This window comes from Lepidochelys kempii, chromosome 2 (assembly GCF_965140265.1).
Source record: "Lepidochelys kempii isolate rLepKem1 chromosome 2, rLepKem1.hap2, whole genome shotgun sequence".
Taxonomy (NCBI): domain Eukaryota; kingdom Metazoa; phylum Chordata; order Testudines; family Cheloniidae; genus Lepidochelys; species Lepidochelys kempii.
Window position 1 is genome coordinate 49,033,393 of NC_133257.1, and position 16,894 is coordinate 49,050,286.

Consider the following 16,894-nt stretch of genomic DNA (forward strand, 5'->3'; position numbering starts at 1 on the left):
CCATCACAGTAATATTTTGTTATTACAATCAATTTATTCTATGCTGCTCCAAGTTTTCAAATATTAAACGATAACATTTGCACTGACTATACAAAATTGCACTTATAAGTTTTAATAAGGAAGCTGGAACACTTGGCAGATTAGTGGACAGTTAAGGCCAGGAAACCACTAGAGTGCTCTAGACCAGACAAATTTATCATTTTAGTCAGTCCAATTTGTACATTGAATGAAACAAGGAACTAATGGATAGAGCCCTGCGCGGATACAAATCTATATCAGCAGATGCGGATATAAATCTGAGCCCTGCACCTCTGCGGATACCGCCAGGAACCACAGAGACGAAAGGAGCAGCATGTCAGGCCACCACTCCCAGAAGCCAGCGCCCTGCGCCAGCAGCTCCTCTGGTGTGGCTGTATCACCCACAGCCCTGCCCACTGGGGTTGGGCACCAGGCTTACCAGCAGCTGTCTCTGGTCACGCTTGCGTGTTCAAGCAGCTCGCATGCCCCCAAACAGGAGAGACAGATTGCTGCGTGGAAGGGACTCCTGTCTCAGAGCGTGCAAGCCACTTGAACTCCCACAGAGCACTTTTCAGTGTCTGCCATCTCTCTAGAAGCATGGAGCCTGCAGCACTCAGCACAGTTCTCCTCTGCATTGCTAATACAGGACACACAATTCTCCAGTATTTGCACAGCTTAAGGGAGTACTGATACAACAGGGACTACCAATACAACAGGGACTACCATGCAAAGATGTTTGAGCACAATAACTGAATGCTGATAGTGAAAAAACAATCCCAGATCGTAGCTGGCGTTCATGGAGCAGTATCACATAGCGGAGAGCAAGTACTGGGCCTGACAAATAAGCACTGACTGGTAGGATCGCATTGTAATGCAGAGTTTGGATGATAAGCAGTGGTTGCAGAACTTGCGGATGCAAAAGGCCACATTCCTGGGCCTTCCAGTCTTCCAGCACAGGTGTACCAAAATGGGAGATGCAGTGAGAGTGGAGAAGTGAGTGGCGATCAAGCTCTGGAAACTTGGAACACTGAACTGCTACTGGTCAGCAGGCAATAATTTGGGAGTTGAAAAATCCACAGTGTGGGCCAAGTATGTAAGGCCATTAACTTAGTGAAGTATAGGAAACACTGGACAAACAAGCAGCAATAGGGTTATCTGTGATGGGGAGATAGATGGTATGCATACCCCTATTTTGGCACTGGCTCACCTTACCACAGACTACATCAACAGAAAGGGCTGCTTTTCTTTAGTAATGTAAGCACTAGTGGATCATGTGGGGAGCTTCACTGATATCAATGTAAGCTGGTCAGGGAAGGTATAGGACACTTGCATCTTTAAGAACACAGGACTTTTCAAAAAGCTGTAAACAGAGACAGTCTTTCCCAATTCGTGGATTACCACTGCTGATGTTGAAATGCCAAAAAAGTGATTCTGGGGGAATCACCTGCATATGCATCTGTACACTGGCCACCTCAAAAGAGCCAAAGAAAGGTTTTACTACCAGCTCTGCTGGTGTGAAATGACTGTTGAGTGTACCTTTGGTAAACTGAAGAGACACTGGTGTTGCTTACTTGCTTAATTCAATCTCACTGAGAAAATCATCCCAAGGGTTGTAGCTGCATGTTGTGTACTTTGCATAACATCTATGAGGCAAGGGTGGAAAAACTGCTGCCAGGGTGAAGGAGTTTAGGTTGACCATCTGTCCGCTAAATTTGAACAGCCAGACGACACAAGGGCTACTAGAAGAGCCAACCATGGTGCTGTGTGGCTGAGGGAGCCTTTAAAAGAGCATTTTACTGGTTAGCCACAAGAGAGTTCTCTGTTGCTTTTATGAAATAGTGTCTGTTCTCTGGTTTCAGAGTGGTAGCCGTGTTAGTCTGTATCAGCAAAAAGAACGAGGAGTACTTGTGGCACCTTAGAGACTAACTAGTCTCTAAGGTGCCACAAGTACTCGTTCTTTTTGTCTGTTCTCTGTACTTAGTGTATATTTATGAATTTGACTGGCACTCTGCCTCCCACTACATACTCTAATGCTTGATGTGAACTAATAAAGATAGTCTGGATTTACAAAAATAGAACTTTATTGTGCGCAAAACAGCTGTTAACAAAATTAAAGTGCAAATACACACATAGCATGTTAAATACTTTTGCAACAATCCCAAATGAAAACGAAAGTAAGCAGTAAACATGTATGTCCATATATGTAAATGGTTCAGTGCAGTGCATTGTGGCTACATACACATTGACCTGTGGTTTCAACAGGTTAGTGTAATGTGTATCAGTAGTTCTCCTTGTTGTTCCCCGGCATGGAGTAATAGGGGTAAGAATGTGCAGTACAGCGCCACATGGAATATTGGGAGTTGTAGGAAGCAGCAGCCATGGCATTCTCCAAGGACTGCGAAGATCTTTGGTACTGTAGATCAGCCATACTCTGCAACATTTATGTTTGTTTCCTGAGCAATCCTTTTATGCCTGGTGCATTTCCTGATGCGCCTCTTGGTCCTTTTGCCTGTCCTGCAGTCACGGCTTTCTCCATTCACTTTCTCCTTGTTTGCCTTGTGAAGGGCACCCCAACACCTCTGATCACTGTGAAAGGAAACTGTGGCTTGGAGGATCTCGTGGAACATATCCTCCCTACTTTTCTTCCTTTTCCTGAGGATCAGCATCAGACATTTAGTGGACGCGAAGGGGTGACCCCTTTAGGCCAGCACACAAAAAGTTACTGATAAAAACAAATAGATATACCATTAGATTTAGTCACAGAAGAAAGGAAAAGGTAAGTCTCAAAACTTCCTTGACATTATTCAACAAATACCTTTAATATATGCTTATTGACACGTTAGCTTTAGAGTGCCTCGCTACAGCACCGCTCTCTAGCTCAAACTATAGTGAGTATGGCATCACGGGGGAAGGAGGAGGAGGAAGAGTGTTCCTCTGCACTTTGTTATTAAGTTAGGCACCCTCCCTAGGTATGATATAGGGAAATGGCAATGAACATATTGGCACTATTTTCATAAGCAATGATTTTGCCTGATATCTCACTCCTGAGGGTGACAAAGGCACCGAGAGCCCAGCTGCTACTGGCATCCCGAAGTCACCCAGGCCTAAACACGGACAGGCAGTTTACCACAATGGTGCCTCCCTAACTCATCACAGAGTGGCATGGAAAAGTGTCCTATTGTGATGAAAGAAACAAGGCTGCCATCCCTAGAAATCTCATGGAAATAGTCTGTAAGCCTCTCCTGAAAAGTTTTATCAAGATCTCTCAAGAGGATAAGAGACACATCCCTACTCTGGTAAACAGTATTCTGCACCCCCCTGCCTAGCCCAACATGCCAAAAAAATTGAAAAACAGATCCTGATTCTACCCCATTTATTCTACATCTACCTGAGTACAGGGCACAGATCTGAAATGGACTGTTTAATGGACGGTTGCCATACAACCGTTTTTATTTTTTAACATTATACCAGTAAAGCAATGAAAAGTCAATACCACTTGAATTGTCTGACCCATTCGTATGTTGCCATTTTTAAATAGCAAACAAAAGCATGGGGAGGGGACGTGAAGGAACAGATGAAGTTTGAGTGAAAGGAAAAATAAAAATAATAAAAAAAAACATTGCAAGGAATAAAGTACACACACACTTACCTGAGTTCCCTTCCCTTTTGTCAGTAGGCTCATCTGGCTAGACTCCTGCAGAACGTCAAATAGTTCCTAGCTTGCAGCATGGTTTGAGTCCCCTGCTTACTTCCCTCCACCCACCATCACCACCACCGTTGTTCATGGCAGGGGTCACTCATGATCTTGGGTTCCTCTCAGGTACCCATCATCACTGGTGAATGTTGGTGGGTTAACTGCCAAGTACAGCATGCAGTTCATTGTAAAAGTAGCAGATCTGCAGGGCAGCACCACATTGCTTGTTGCCTTCCCTCGCTTTGCGATATTACTAGCAGACTTCTTTTGCTTTCATGTTGCACTCCTGCTGATCCCTGTTGTGCCCCTTTGTCATCATCCCCTGTACAATCTGCTCATAGATGATGATGTTTCTATGGTTGGTCCATAGCTGTGCTTGCAGAGCCTCTTTTCCCCTCAAGCCAAGCAGATCCAATACTTCTTGCCTATTCCAGGCAGGAGCGCATCTAGTAGCTTTCTGTGTAGGGGGAGCTGGCATGGTCAGTCGGGCAGCTGGATCCACACAACAAAAGGAGAGCTGCTAGATATGCTCACTCAGATGGGCAATGAGAAAAGGCATTTCAAAAGACACAAGAATTTTAAAGGGGTAGGTGGACTTCTGGACTCTGGGGCCCCGGTGGAGTTCAAAATTGTGACCAGAGGAGTCATCGTCTCAGGGACAGGGTCATTGAGGGACAGGTGCTGGAAGATTGTTAGGGTCAACACAACTAAGGCACCACCTACACTCACACTCCTGAGAAGGTCAACCATGGCTCTGTACTGCTTTCGGGGGTAGTGTTAGTGCATCACTGTAATAGGCCGCTTACATGGACAGAAGACAAATTTAAGCATAGACATGTGCATAGCAAGGTTGACACAAGTGGACTTACGTCAACCTAACTTTGTAGTGCAGACCAGGCTTCAGTATTGCATGCCTATAGTTTTCAATCATACCTATTCCCAGCTCCCAGTACTGACCTGCCCCATCATGCCTAGTGTGACATGGCAGGAATTCAGTGAACCTCTCCTGGCATATAACTGATTTGTCTTGTCTGGGACTCTTGCACTAGCCTCTCTGTGGCAGTTAGTCCCTTCCATGACAGCTCATCCCACACAACCATATGAAGTTTCACATCCCAGATAGTACTGCCCAAACTGTCCTAGAGTGCCACTTAGGCAGACAGGTAGATCGTAGAGGGTACTTAACTTTTTCAATATTGCACTCACCACTCACACTTCCAAAAGGAGGCCCTATGTGGCCCTACACCAAGCAAAAAGTCAATGTGAGAGCATTAATGTACACAGCATGCATAATTCCCAAGGAGAGGATTCAGTTCAAGAGTCAATGCCTGTTCCCCTGAGCCACTATATGAATATGTTGCTCAGCAAGCATCACTCAAAAATATTCCAGAGGAAGCAATGGCTCATAGATTGCTTGCAGACATGCACACTGATATAGCAAAGTATTTGTAGTACAGTAACTTTTGAAATATGTGTAAACTGGTTCTAGTTACCACTGCGTATCTAAACTTGGCATAATCCAGCTATTCACTACATGATGATCAGCCACCTTAGGTTTCAGCTCTGCAGTAAGAAAGTTATAGAATCTGAAGATTTTAAAAGCAGCTCAATCTGGGGGGAACCTCTGTCTCAGAAACTCCTTGAACAAATGACAGCAAAATTTAAACCACAATCTCTATCCCAGTCTCTGCTTCAGTATACCAATTTTCAAGGTAATTTATCTATATAAATTAATTTTAAAGCACTCTGAAAATTAAAGACAGTTCATATTGGGGTGAGGAGAAGGAGGGAAGGATGAAGTATCTCAGGAATCCCTTGACGAAGTTATTCCTAATTTATATCACAAGGTCAAACCACCATTTTTGCTGCATGCCATTTTTCAAGACATTCCATATGCAGAAGGGTTTTAGAGCACTCTGAATATTAAAATCAACTACTTACTGTGGATGTGGGGTGTTATTTATGAAGAAATTCTTGACCAAATGATCCCACACTTACTCCTATGTCTGTACCCCAGATCTTATGTGGAGTGAGTTTGGAAAAGAATCTGAATATGCATGTGGATTTTAGAGCATTTTGAATTATCAGCTTTTAAACAAAAAGTTCCAACTTCAGGGCCAAACAGTGACATGCAGGAATCACTATAAGAGATTAGATCAATGCTGTCTGATAGCAGAAATGCAAGATATCCTGTACAACTGTGGAATAACTTGGCGACAGGAAAGATTTTCTTCCTCACCCCATAAGAGGCTGGCCTATCCCGTGAAACAGCAGGGCACTATATTCGTAATTTTTTTAATTATATTTTATGTAACTCACAGGTTCTCATTATCTATATAAAACTCTAATTCTTATTTTTAACCCTAGTAGGTCTATTGAGCTCATTATCTTGTAGCAATAAGTTTCACAGGTTACATAAAACAGTTTTAAGTTAGTTGTCTTTCAATTTCATTGAATATCCCTTTTCATAATTCTATGAGAAAGAGTAAGGAAACATGGACAACGTACTGTCTCCATTCCGCTCATTGTTCTGTATACTTCTATCATGTCCTCTCTTATTTAGCTCCCCCCTAAACTAAAAACTAACAATATTTTCACTCGGGGAAATCTTCATTTTTTTAATCATTTTCTGGGCTACTACTGTTTTTTCCTCTAACTGGAGCCAGGGAAAGGGGCTTAATTCTAGAAGCATTTCTCAAATGCAGCCACCGGGTGCTTTTCTTGCGGCCACAGCCTTCTGAGTTGTGACTGGGGGGCAAAGTGGGAGCAAAGCAGCAGCCCCCTACCCCCACCCCCCATCGCTCCTGGATGCACTGCCTTAGTGTTGATTGCTGGGGCCACCAGCAGGGGTTGGATCCTGCCCGCCTCTGGAGACACCTGGAATACAACTCTGGAGGAGCCAGCAGTCAGTGGGTTCCCCATCTTCCCAGGGGCGTTGGGCCTTAGGCTTTGGACTTCAGCCCTGGGGCAGAGGGATGGCAGGCGCTGGCTGCAGGGCTTCAGGCTCTAGCCCTGGGCTCCGGCTGCATGGCGGTGGGCACCAGGCTCCATCCCGCCACAGGGTTTCAGTCTCCAGCCCCCTACTGCCTCCACCACCCACATAGCCCCTGGCCCCCACTGCCACCCCCGGTCCCCCATCCAGGGCTTAATTTGTCCCCAGGCTTGCCAGGGCTAAGTAATTCTGCTGTGAAAAATTATATTCGTATATTTGGTAATATCACTTTTCACAACAGACTTACTAATTAGCAATAAATAAATTACAATGATTGGGACATATAAGTGCATATTTATGTTTTTTCCTAAAGCTAATTAAATATTTTAGGAAAAAGTGTGAAAGCAGCCACTACCAAGAGTCGGTGGCCACACACCAAATAATTTCTCTTGAGAACCCATAGTAGTGGCTGATCCTGGTACAAGAGGCAAAAGAGTATCAGGATGACATAATTGTTCGGCAGCAATCAACTTCTTCTCTGCTAATAAAGAGGTACCCAGGGTGGTTCAGAAAGAATGTGTCATATTCTGCTTGCTGCCTAGTTAAATTTAACAAGGCCCCAAGTGCTGAACATGGAATACAAGCAATATCAGAAAAGCTGTGTCTCCTGAATACTTTCATGAAAAAAGAAAAATGATAGTAACAGTGGGGGGGGGGGCCTGAGGGGGGACGGACGGACGGGCCACAAAGCAGATAAACAATTTTAGCAAACATATGCTTGACTTCAGGGTTTTTTAAAGTTTTTCTATCAAACGTCTCGGTAAGAGCATCACTGCTATCTTAATAATGGTAGTTGCATCCAGAAAAGTTAAGTCTGAAGAAAAACTCTGCGGCAAAGTGCACATCAGTTCACGTTCTGCAGATTTGATTTTGTTGGCATTTTTATAATTGAAAAAATAGTGCTTTACTCAAACCAAAAAGTGCTTTCACAATTACAGTGCCTCACGATCACTGTTCCCTCTAAGGTGTGTGCACGTGCACACAGATCCTAAACCACGCACATACGGCAAAATACAGCATGCACAGAAGAAATTTTTTGCGCACACAGCCAGTCAAGAATTAGAGGGAACATTGCTCACGATGCAGAGACCAGATGAAGGAGCTTATCTGAAACACGAGTAAGTGGGGGTGAAGAAAGTTGTTATACTTCTATGGTTGCAGGGATCACACTGGTACAGGTGGTCACCTATTCCTGTAATCATTAATTAATGAAGGTCAAATGCCATCTGGCCCTGAGCTTCCTAAAGACTAATTATTCATAAATAACAGGAGGATAAAAGGTTTCTCTTAAGAATCTTTTTCAAAACACTAATTTTTCCTCTTCACTTAATCCTAGCACTTCTCTCCCGGTAGAACAGTAGTGCTCTTATGTATGAGTACAGACAGTTTCCCTGGGATCAGTAGTGCTGTTGTATAGATAAACACTCATGGTTATGACATGGCGATAAACTGAAATATGGTTTAGTTAATTTGTTAGAAATAGCAGTTTCTCCCTTATCTGGCCATAAAAGCAATGATAAACTCTAATTAAGTCATATATTAAAACAGGTCTAAAAAACATGACAGACACCTACTAGCCAGAGACTGATACAGAAAATGAAGGGAATCCTCCACCTAGCAGGGCCAATGGCAAAGTCCTGGAGAGAAGCTCAGTCACTCCTTTCTACTGGGAAGGAGGAAGGTGCAGGGATTCCTATGAGGATGCTCTCAAAGCATACGTATAGGCTCCACCTTTCCTATAGGTCTTTGACTACTAGATGCTGAACACCTCTCCTAGAGCAGGGGTTCTTAACTTTTTTCTTTCTGAGGGCCCCCTCATCATGCTATAAAAACTTCACAACCCACCTGTGCCACAATAACTGGTTTTCTGCATATAAAAGCCAGGGCCAGCATTAGGGGTAGCAAGCAGGGCAACTGCCTGGGGCCCCATGCCACAAAAGCTCCACGAAGCTACATTGCTCAGGCTTCAGCTACAATTCCAGGGCCCTGACAAGTCTCAGGGCCACAGGCTTCAGACCCATGTGGTGGGGCTTTGGCTTTCTGCCCTAGGCCCCAGCGAGTCTAATGCTGGCCCTGCTTGACGGCCCCCCGAAAACCTGCTTGCAGCTCCACAGGGGGCTCCAGGCCACTGGTTGAGAACCATTGTCCTACAGTACCTCTTTTCTGGTAGGAAGAAGGAGCTTTCTTTCCCATTTCTCTCAAGGTGATGTGGTGGAGTGTCCACTACCTGTGCCAGTGCTCCCTTGAAAATGCCACCTCTTTTTATAGCAGGCTTACAAGTCATGACAATTTATTTAAAACAAAAACAAAAAATTGTATCACTTAAGAAAAAAGTTTTGAGATGGGGTGGAGGGGTGGCTTTCCAAATATGAGCTGAGTGTAATTAATGCAGTGCTGCCTTTGAGAGTCTGCAGACACCACAAAATAATGACTGAGATGTGAACTCCCCTGCTGCCATTTGTTACACACAGCAGTTAATGCCAATGCACAATAATCATGGCACTTTAAAAGTCAGCATTAACTAGTCCACTGCTGATCAGCTGAGCTGATAGGAAGAGAAATGGGGTGAGATTTTGAAAGACAGAAGAAAAATGAGGGACGACAGGGAACAGAAAAGGAAAGGAGGACGAAGAAGACAGGAAAAAAAGAACAAGAACAGTGGTAATCCTAAAGGAGAGTATAAAATCGTTCTTACTCAATATGACAATAAAAAAAAAAAACACAGAAGTTTATTTACTACACAGGGCCATATTCCATGGTGGTTCTTTGTAAAAATCTCCCGCAGCCATCTGTGGGAGTTTGGCTGTGGATTTTGGATAATACATAGTCCTAAATTTATATTCTGATTCACTAATCATAATTAAACATGAAATTCAGCCTCCTGAATAGAATGAATTTGGCAGCTCTGGTTTATGGCTTTCACAAAATGCAGCAGAGTAAAAATGACAGTATTCTTGTTAGTTTAATTGCTGCTATTTAGAACACTGTGACCAGCAATGAAACTAGTGAAACTGACCACAGCTCTATTACTTTCATTCCACTGTTTGGAAAAGCTATAAACAGCAGTCATAACACTGGTGCTGCCTGTCGGCAAACTTGGAAAGACTGCACTGCATCAGTTGCATAAGAAAACATAAGGGCTAGAAATTTAATTTTTATTAATAAAAAGGTTACATTTTGCCAAAGCTGATAGGTTAGGATCCCACTTGGCCCAGAAAATGTCCAATATATAACTGGCAACTAGATTTTTCAAGCCCTGTCTTAACTACCCAGTGAAAATCTCTGAATTTCTGAAAACGTCAGTTGTTAAAGAGTGGAGTGGTTAACAGAACACTGAGTAACATGACTGATATTTCTGGAGAACAAGAGAACGGGAAGAGAGACTTTGAAGGAAAGGCATGCAAAGAGTTACACACAGTACAGCTGGGTTTTAAAAGGAGATTTAACTTATAATTTACATACTTTAAGGTAATACGAGTAAAAAATTGTAACAGTATTCCTATTAACAGAGTTCATATTTTGGTGCAATCATTGCTTTGTTTTCAGCTTGAATGGAAAAGTGGAGTACTTGTTTACCAAGTTGGTCAAGTAAAGTACTGAAATTACAACTAAGCAGTTTGGGGTTTTTAAAAGTTTTTTGCCTTTTTTCTGTTGGCTTCATTTTCTGCATCCTAGTTTTAGGATGGATATCTTAAAGGCGCACTCAACACCTAGTTTTGGTTCTAAATTTATATCCATTTTTATTTTGTAAAGTCTGTTTAATTTATTAATTTCTAAATATTAAAACAAGTTTATTAATTTATTGGAGGTGTTATATAACTTGTTATGTAACTGCCATGTGCTATAAAATAGCAACTGTTGGGATTCTGTGGTTCCCAATAGAGGAAAGAGCAAAGAAGTGGGAGGAAAAATCACCTCCTGGCCCCCTGGTTTGGCCATAATAAGAGAAACAGTGGAAAGGTTAAGAGGACCTGTCTCAGCCTCCACCATTTTCTTTTCAGGAGAGAGGGAGGAAGGTGATTGGGAGGGTGTTCCAACTCAGCATTCATGCATGGAACACTGAGAAGGAGGAAGGGGTAACAAGGCAGGTATTTCTCCCTCCTCTTTCAGTGTGTTCCACAGAGCCAGGAAAGCAATTAAGGACAAGGCTAGTGAAGAACAACAGGATCACTACGTCTCCATGACTCTTTCCAGGATCTGGGGAGCAGCAGGTCACCTCTATCTGGGATCCTTCCGCAGTGACCTGCTAGCACAGGCAGCAAAACAGAGTTCATTTTAAGTCTAGTCTCAAATTGGTGTCCAAGTTAGCTGACATTTTGTTTCGTTAACATATTTTTAGTATCAGACTCTAAAAACCATTACTTTTACTACCTCAAAATATCCATTAAACTTCAAAGATACAAACTGAGGCCTACAATCGGCAAGTTGTTCCAAGTGGGCAGACTCTAGATCCTGCAAATTCTTACACATATGAATAACTGCATAATCCTAAAAACATTACAGGGCATAGGAACGACCCTCAAAGCACTACAGTATCCAGTAGCATTTTCAGGATCAGACCATTATAATGAAGTCTAATGTATTGTATACACCACCACATGGGGAAGAGAGGAATTGGCATAAGGGTGCTAAAAATTCAACTTAAAGCAACAGACGTATAACGTATCTTGGTTCTCTCATTTCACTCATGTCTTAGGAACGAGATGAAGTAAGCTATTGTGATTTTGAAAGGTGTTTGCACCTGCCACCTCTTCCCCAAAAATAAATAAAAAACCATGAGAAGCTTTCATTCTGTGCAAACCCTCACACCTCATTTGATCATAAGTTAGTAAAACACTGAAATACATAAACTGAGTTCATATGTAGATTAACCTGAGTGGCTCACATTAGTTTATCAAACTCCATTTAATGAAAATCTCAAGGAGTTTGTGAAAAATTATAACAGGTCATCAACAGTCAATTTATTCCTTCCCTAACTAAAGTGTTAGTATCACAAGAGAAATGTAAGGTTGAATTATTTTTATTGAAAGTGCTATCCATCCATTCATATGTTAACTATACTAAATATATGACAGCAAAATCTAGTGAGCTAATTGTAGTATAATTGTGTAACCTGGATAACTACCCAAGAATACCATTGTGGTGATTTTCTATATGAATACGGGATCACCATTGAAATATGAAAATAACTTTTGGGAGTATTTGTAGAACTTTGTCAAAGATTTAAGCACTCTGTAACAAATTCATGTTCTATTTTTGTCCATATCTTATTTTGATAGATTGTTTTAACTAAATGCCTGTGTAATGGGATATACAGACAGAAAGATGAATGCCTTTACAATGTAGTTCAATTTAGATACCTATTTTTTTTAAATAAAGATAGGTATATAGAAAGGAGTCAGTAAGTGGAACACTGTAGTAGCTCACTATAGCATTTATGCTAAAACCACTTAATTGGTGCATGTTCTGTTAAACGACTGAGATTTTAAAATCAAAATATTCAACGAATTAGACGTTAAACAGCACCACAAAGATTCTCAGGCCAATTCTAACCTGGGCAGTAACTGCAATTAACTCTCTCTTCAGCCCCACCACGCGCTGCACAGGAGCCCTATACCTCCCCTGCCAATGGGGCGCAGGGTGGGGAAGACAGGTTGCAGGGTCACAGTCCTTCGCAGGGGAGGTGTGGGGTGTCCCCTGCCCCGGTTGCGCGGAGGGAAGCCAAACAGACATGTAACAATCACCCTCTCCTCCTCTTTCACCTCTCTAGGTAAAGAAACATGGGCCGCCTCCGCGACTGCCCTACTGCTTCCCATACGCTCAGCACGGACTCGGGTCAGGGCTCAGCCGCATCTACCCCCATGGCCAGGCCCAGGAAAAGAACAAGGTTACGCGCCTGACACAGGATATCACAGCGACCCTCCCCCTGCGCGCCCAGTGGTGCAGGGGCCCTGGGGCCAACGGCCACCCCCGCCGCGCTCCCAGCAGGGGCCAAGGGGGGCAGCCCTGGTACGGCTCCCCTTCGCCATTTTGACCTGAGCCTCCCCACTGAGAGGGGCAGCGCCTGTGGGCCCAGAGACACCCTCTCTCTCCCCCCTCACAGCTGTGGGAGGAGAAAGTGTCCGCTCCGCGTCCCTCTCCCAGAGCGGGCGAGAAGGGGCCCCGCAGCCGCCCGTCTACTCGCCCAGCCGGGCTGGCAGAGCCTGTTTGTGCCCTTACCGTGGCCCGAAAGCCGCCACCGCTGCCCCCTCTCCGCCGAGGCGCCTCACCCCTCCGCCGCACAGAATGATGCCATCTCACGGCGGAGGCATCGGCGGCTCGCGCACAACAACCCCCTCCCCCACGCCAGCCGTCGCGCGCCCCCAACTGCCAGCGCCGACCGAGCCGGACGCTGAGCGCGTGCGTTTCTGCGCGCGCGCCCGCCCGCCCGCCAGGGGAACAGGAACTTGTAGGAGCAGGAGCTTCTGCCTCCTCGGCCTGAACCAACTTCTCTACGGCGGGGGGGGGACTAGGCCAACCGCTCCAGCGAAAGAAAGGGGCAAGGGCTTACGCTGCAAGGGGTTGAACCAACTGAGTGCCCCGAACTGAACCAACCTCTGTAGAGGCGGGAGCTGGAGGTCGGTGGGTTTCCTCCTGATCACCCTGGCGTGCTCCAGTTGGGGAGGGGTGAACGTGGCATGGGGCAGCGATGCCGTTTAGAGGCACTGAACCGAAGCAGCTTCTGTGCTGGGCGAGGCATTAAGCCAGCGGGCCCTGGTACCCTGTACGTGGTTCACCAGGTAATAGCTACCTGCTTCTGCCTTCGCGCTCTTTGGATAAGGTTCAACCCCATCGCCATTTCCACCCACTCAGTGATTCTAGGGCTTGGTTGTTGGAGGAGGGGCTGCAGCGGCTGTGGTGTGTTAGAGAGAGTGAGTGAGAGAGAGTGGGGAGGAGGGTTATATATGAAGGAAAAGTTATTCTGTGCCCTGCAAGTTACTAGTGAACTAGTCACAGCACAGAAGAGTGAAAGCTGAGCCCCAGGGAAGGGCAGGGGCTGGATTTAGCTTAGACCTAGTCTGCACATACATTTTGTATCAGGTTTCCAATTTTGGTTGAGGGGTTTGACTTTTTACCAAGCATTACTGGACTGGCACTTCAGCCCCAGATGACTGTGCTACGTAGGCACTGTAGAAACACAGAATAAAGAGACAGTCCCCATAGTTACACCAGTACAGCCCCTAGCGCAGATGTAGTTATTATGGCATGAGTGCTTACACCAGTACAGCTTATTCCACTTCCCCTAAGGGAAGCAGTTATACTAGTATAAGTACATGTACTGATAGAACTGCACCTGCAGCAGTGAAGACGATTGTACTACTTTAAAAAGAACAGGAGGACTTGTGGCACCTTAGAGACGAACCAATTTATTTGAGCATAAGCTTTCGTGAGCTACAGCTCACTTCATAAGCTCACGAAAGCTTATGCTCAAATAAATTGGTTCGTCTCTAAGGTGCCACAAGTCCTCCTTTTCTTTTTGCGAATACAGACTAACACGGCTGTTATTCTGAAACCTGTACTACTTTAACTTCTGTATTTAGACAAGGCCTTTGGAATGGACTCATTCATTAGAGATTTGACACCCTGCTCTTTAAATTAGGGAACAAGACCCCGGCCCCAGCATTTACCATTAGACATTTGTAACTTCTAATTTTTTTTTAAAAAGACACACACACTTTAAAGCCTTTTTTTAGGCATAATGAAGAATCAATTTGAAAAATAAGCCACAGACTGTTAAAAAAAATCCTTTGCTGGTCACCTTTAAGAAATGTTTTAGACTAAGCTTTTCGAGAAGATAGAACAGAAAAGTAGGGTCTCTCTTAACCAGATACAGTGGTAGGAATTTCTGTAAACTGAAAATAGTGGGTATTTATATGAATTTTAACACAGTAATTGTAGCACAGGAGATGTGGGCTGTAGACTCAAACTCAGAAATCGGTTGTAGGCAGTAAAAAATAGCAAACTTTACTTAAAAATCTAATAAATTGATTTGACTTACAAAGTTCAGCAACTATAGCCACCTTTTTATAAATTCCAGCCTTAAGTTAAAGAAAGTAGCAGGCAACCTTCTGACCTTAAGTTTAAGTATAAAATCCTGTTTTGAATTGACTTCTTTCTTCTTCTTTATGCTTTATGGCAAAGCAGACTCATCTACTGAGTGGTTTCAGAGTAGCAGCCTGTATATTCCCCATACATTCATGCCACTACACTCTCTTACCCTGCATCCGATGAAGTGAGCTGTAGCTCACGAAAGCTTATGCTCAAATAAATTTGTTAGTCTCTAAGGTGCCACAAGTACTCCTTTTCTTTTTTACCCTGCTCTATATCCTTAAAAAAGTAGTAGAGATTTTTTCCAAATAGTGTCACTAAACCCCTCATACTATATTCTATCACCTGAAAGCATCTAAATTCTTCACAAAGAAGTTTCTGTGAACACTCCCTCCATTCCCATATCATGTGATCAGTGGTGCCTTTACATGTGTTACATAACCCATCTTTGTGTCTATTCTGTAAATATAAATTATTATTCAAACCACAGTGACCAGTTAGCAGTCTAAATATGAGTACTTCACTGATTCTTTCATAACTGGAGCAGTGCATTATCCTCTATGTTGGGACATACTTCATAGCATAGTCTTCCTCTTTTCCCCTGGGTCCATAATTCTTGCCATTCCTTTTTTTTAGTTTAATCCTTTTTAACTAAACTTTTAATTCTTGCTTACTCAACGGAATCTTTATATCAATTTCCCCATGCTCTAAAGTGGTTTTTTGCTTCTCTATCTGCCATTTCATTGCCAGATATCCTGGCTTGTGCTGGAATCCCCGTTAGAACTATGTACATGCTTGAACATACTAATTCTGTTGTCAAAAACAATATCTCATTTATTAGATCACTCCTGCTTTCTGAGATAACTCTTTTAATTGCCAATATACTTAATAATCCAAAAAGATAACAGCTAAGGTAGCCCTTATGTCCCAGATCCAGTTTAAAGTTAACATTATTCCCAGCAATTCTGCTGTCGTAATGGCTACAAAATTAGATGTTCTCTTAGATTTCTTAACTCTACTGTCAGGGATGCAAAAGGTTACAACCACTCTTCTTGTTTTTTTCCATCTTTAGATTCACCAGTGCATATTCATATTCCATTTACCATTACGTGAACTCAAACTTTAGCTGTCATATATAGGATGGCTTTCTTTCCCTTTATTTTATTATATAATTCCTGCACACTGCACCCCCTCCCACACCCTGCACTGCCTCCCGCACCCCAACCCCCTGCCCCGGTCCTGCATACAATTTCCCCACCCAGATGTGGCCCTTGGCCCAAAAAGTTTGCCCACCCATGATCTAGTGTAAACAGGCCAAATTGTTCACACACACATAATACACTAAGTAGTACATACAAATAGTATTGTTGGTAGGCTGCCCGTGCTAGCCCTTTGCAACACAGGGTATGTTTAGATTTGGAATAAAACTTTATGCACAGTTCTGGGTATCGCCTGTCTATCCCTTCCCCACTTTCACCTTTCCCAGTTACATAGACATCTGCCGCACTCTGGAGAGTATATACAGCCAAAGTATAGCCCATGTGTGGCCTTTAAAAGTGATGTTTAATGAACTCTTAAAAGGTAGGCTTGTGACATTTTGTTTTCATATGATGTATAAAAAGAACCTGAATACCACTTCTTTTTTCCTATGTGTTTTTGAGACTCTGTGTAGCTAGTGAAGTTAGGTGTGCATGTAAGTGTTTTGCAAGCTGGGAGCCTTACATGTAAAACAAACTAAAAAAAATTCAGGAGTTCATTATGCTTCATACCAATGTAAAATATTGAATATCCCTCATTTTTCCCCCTTTGAAGGTCATCTTTAATTTCTATATTGTTCTGTGACCTACAGAGACTACCAGTTCCAGCATGCAATGCTCCCAGCTGATGGAATGGAGATGAAACACTGTGTGCTGTTGCCTGTACTCTGAGCTGCTTGTGTTTCCTAATTAAAAATGAGAGCAGCTGTAATCTGCTTCATGCAGCTCTCTTGGATGTGAACCTTGAAAACTATTGCTAGGTGAAGCTCTGGTTTTGATCTGCAGGTTCAGTTTTGATTTGCAAGTGTTTTTAAAGTTTCAGTTTGAGTTTGGGGGTTGAACATA

General features: G+C 43.3%; 1 protein-coding gene across 3 annotated transcripts in view; it reads right to left on the minus strand.

Annotated features, from left to right (window-relative positions):
• The window catches only part of WWP1 (WW domain containing E3 ubiquitin protein ligase 1), a 180,587-nt gene extending 167,501 nt beyond the window's left edge, over nt 1-13,086 (minus strand). The window contains exon 1 of one of the 3 annotated variants that reach the window (XM_073330652.1): nt 12,924-13,006. The gene's annotated coding sequence lies outside the window, so the exon portion shown is untranslated. Of the gene's footprint in view, nt 1-12,923 lie in introns of all 3 variants that reach the window. The other 2 variants (XM_073330653.1, XM_073330655.1) reach the window with 2 other exon arrangements.
• Between the last annotated feature and the right edge of the window lie 3,808 nt (nt 13,087-16,894).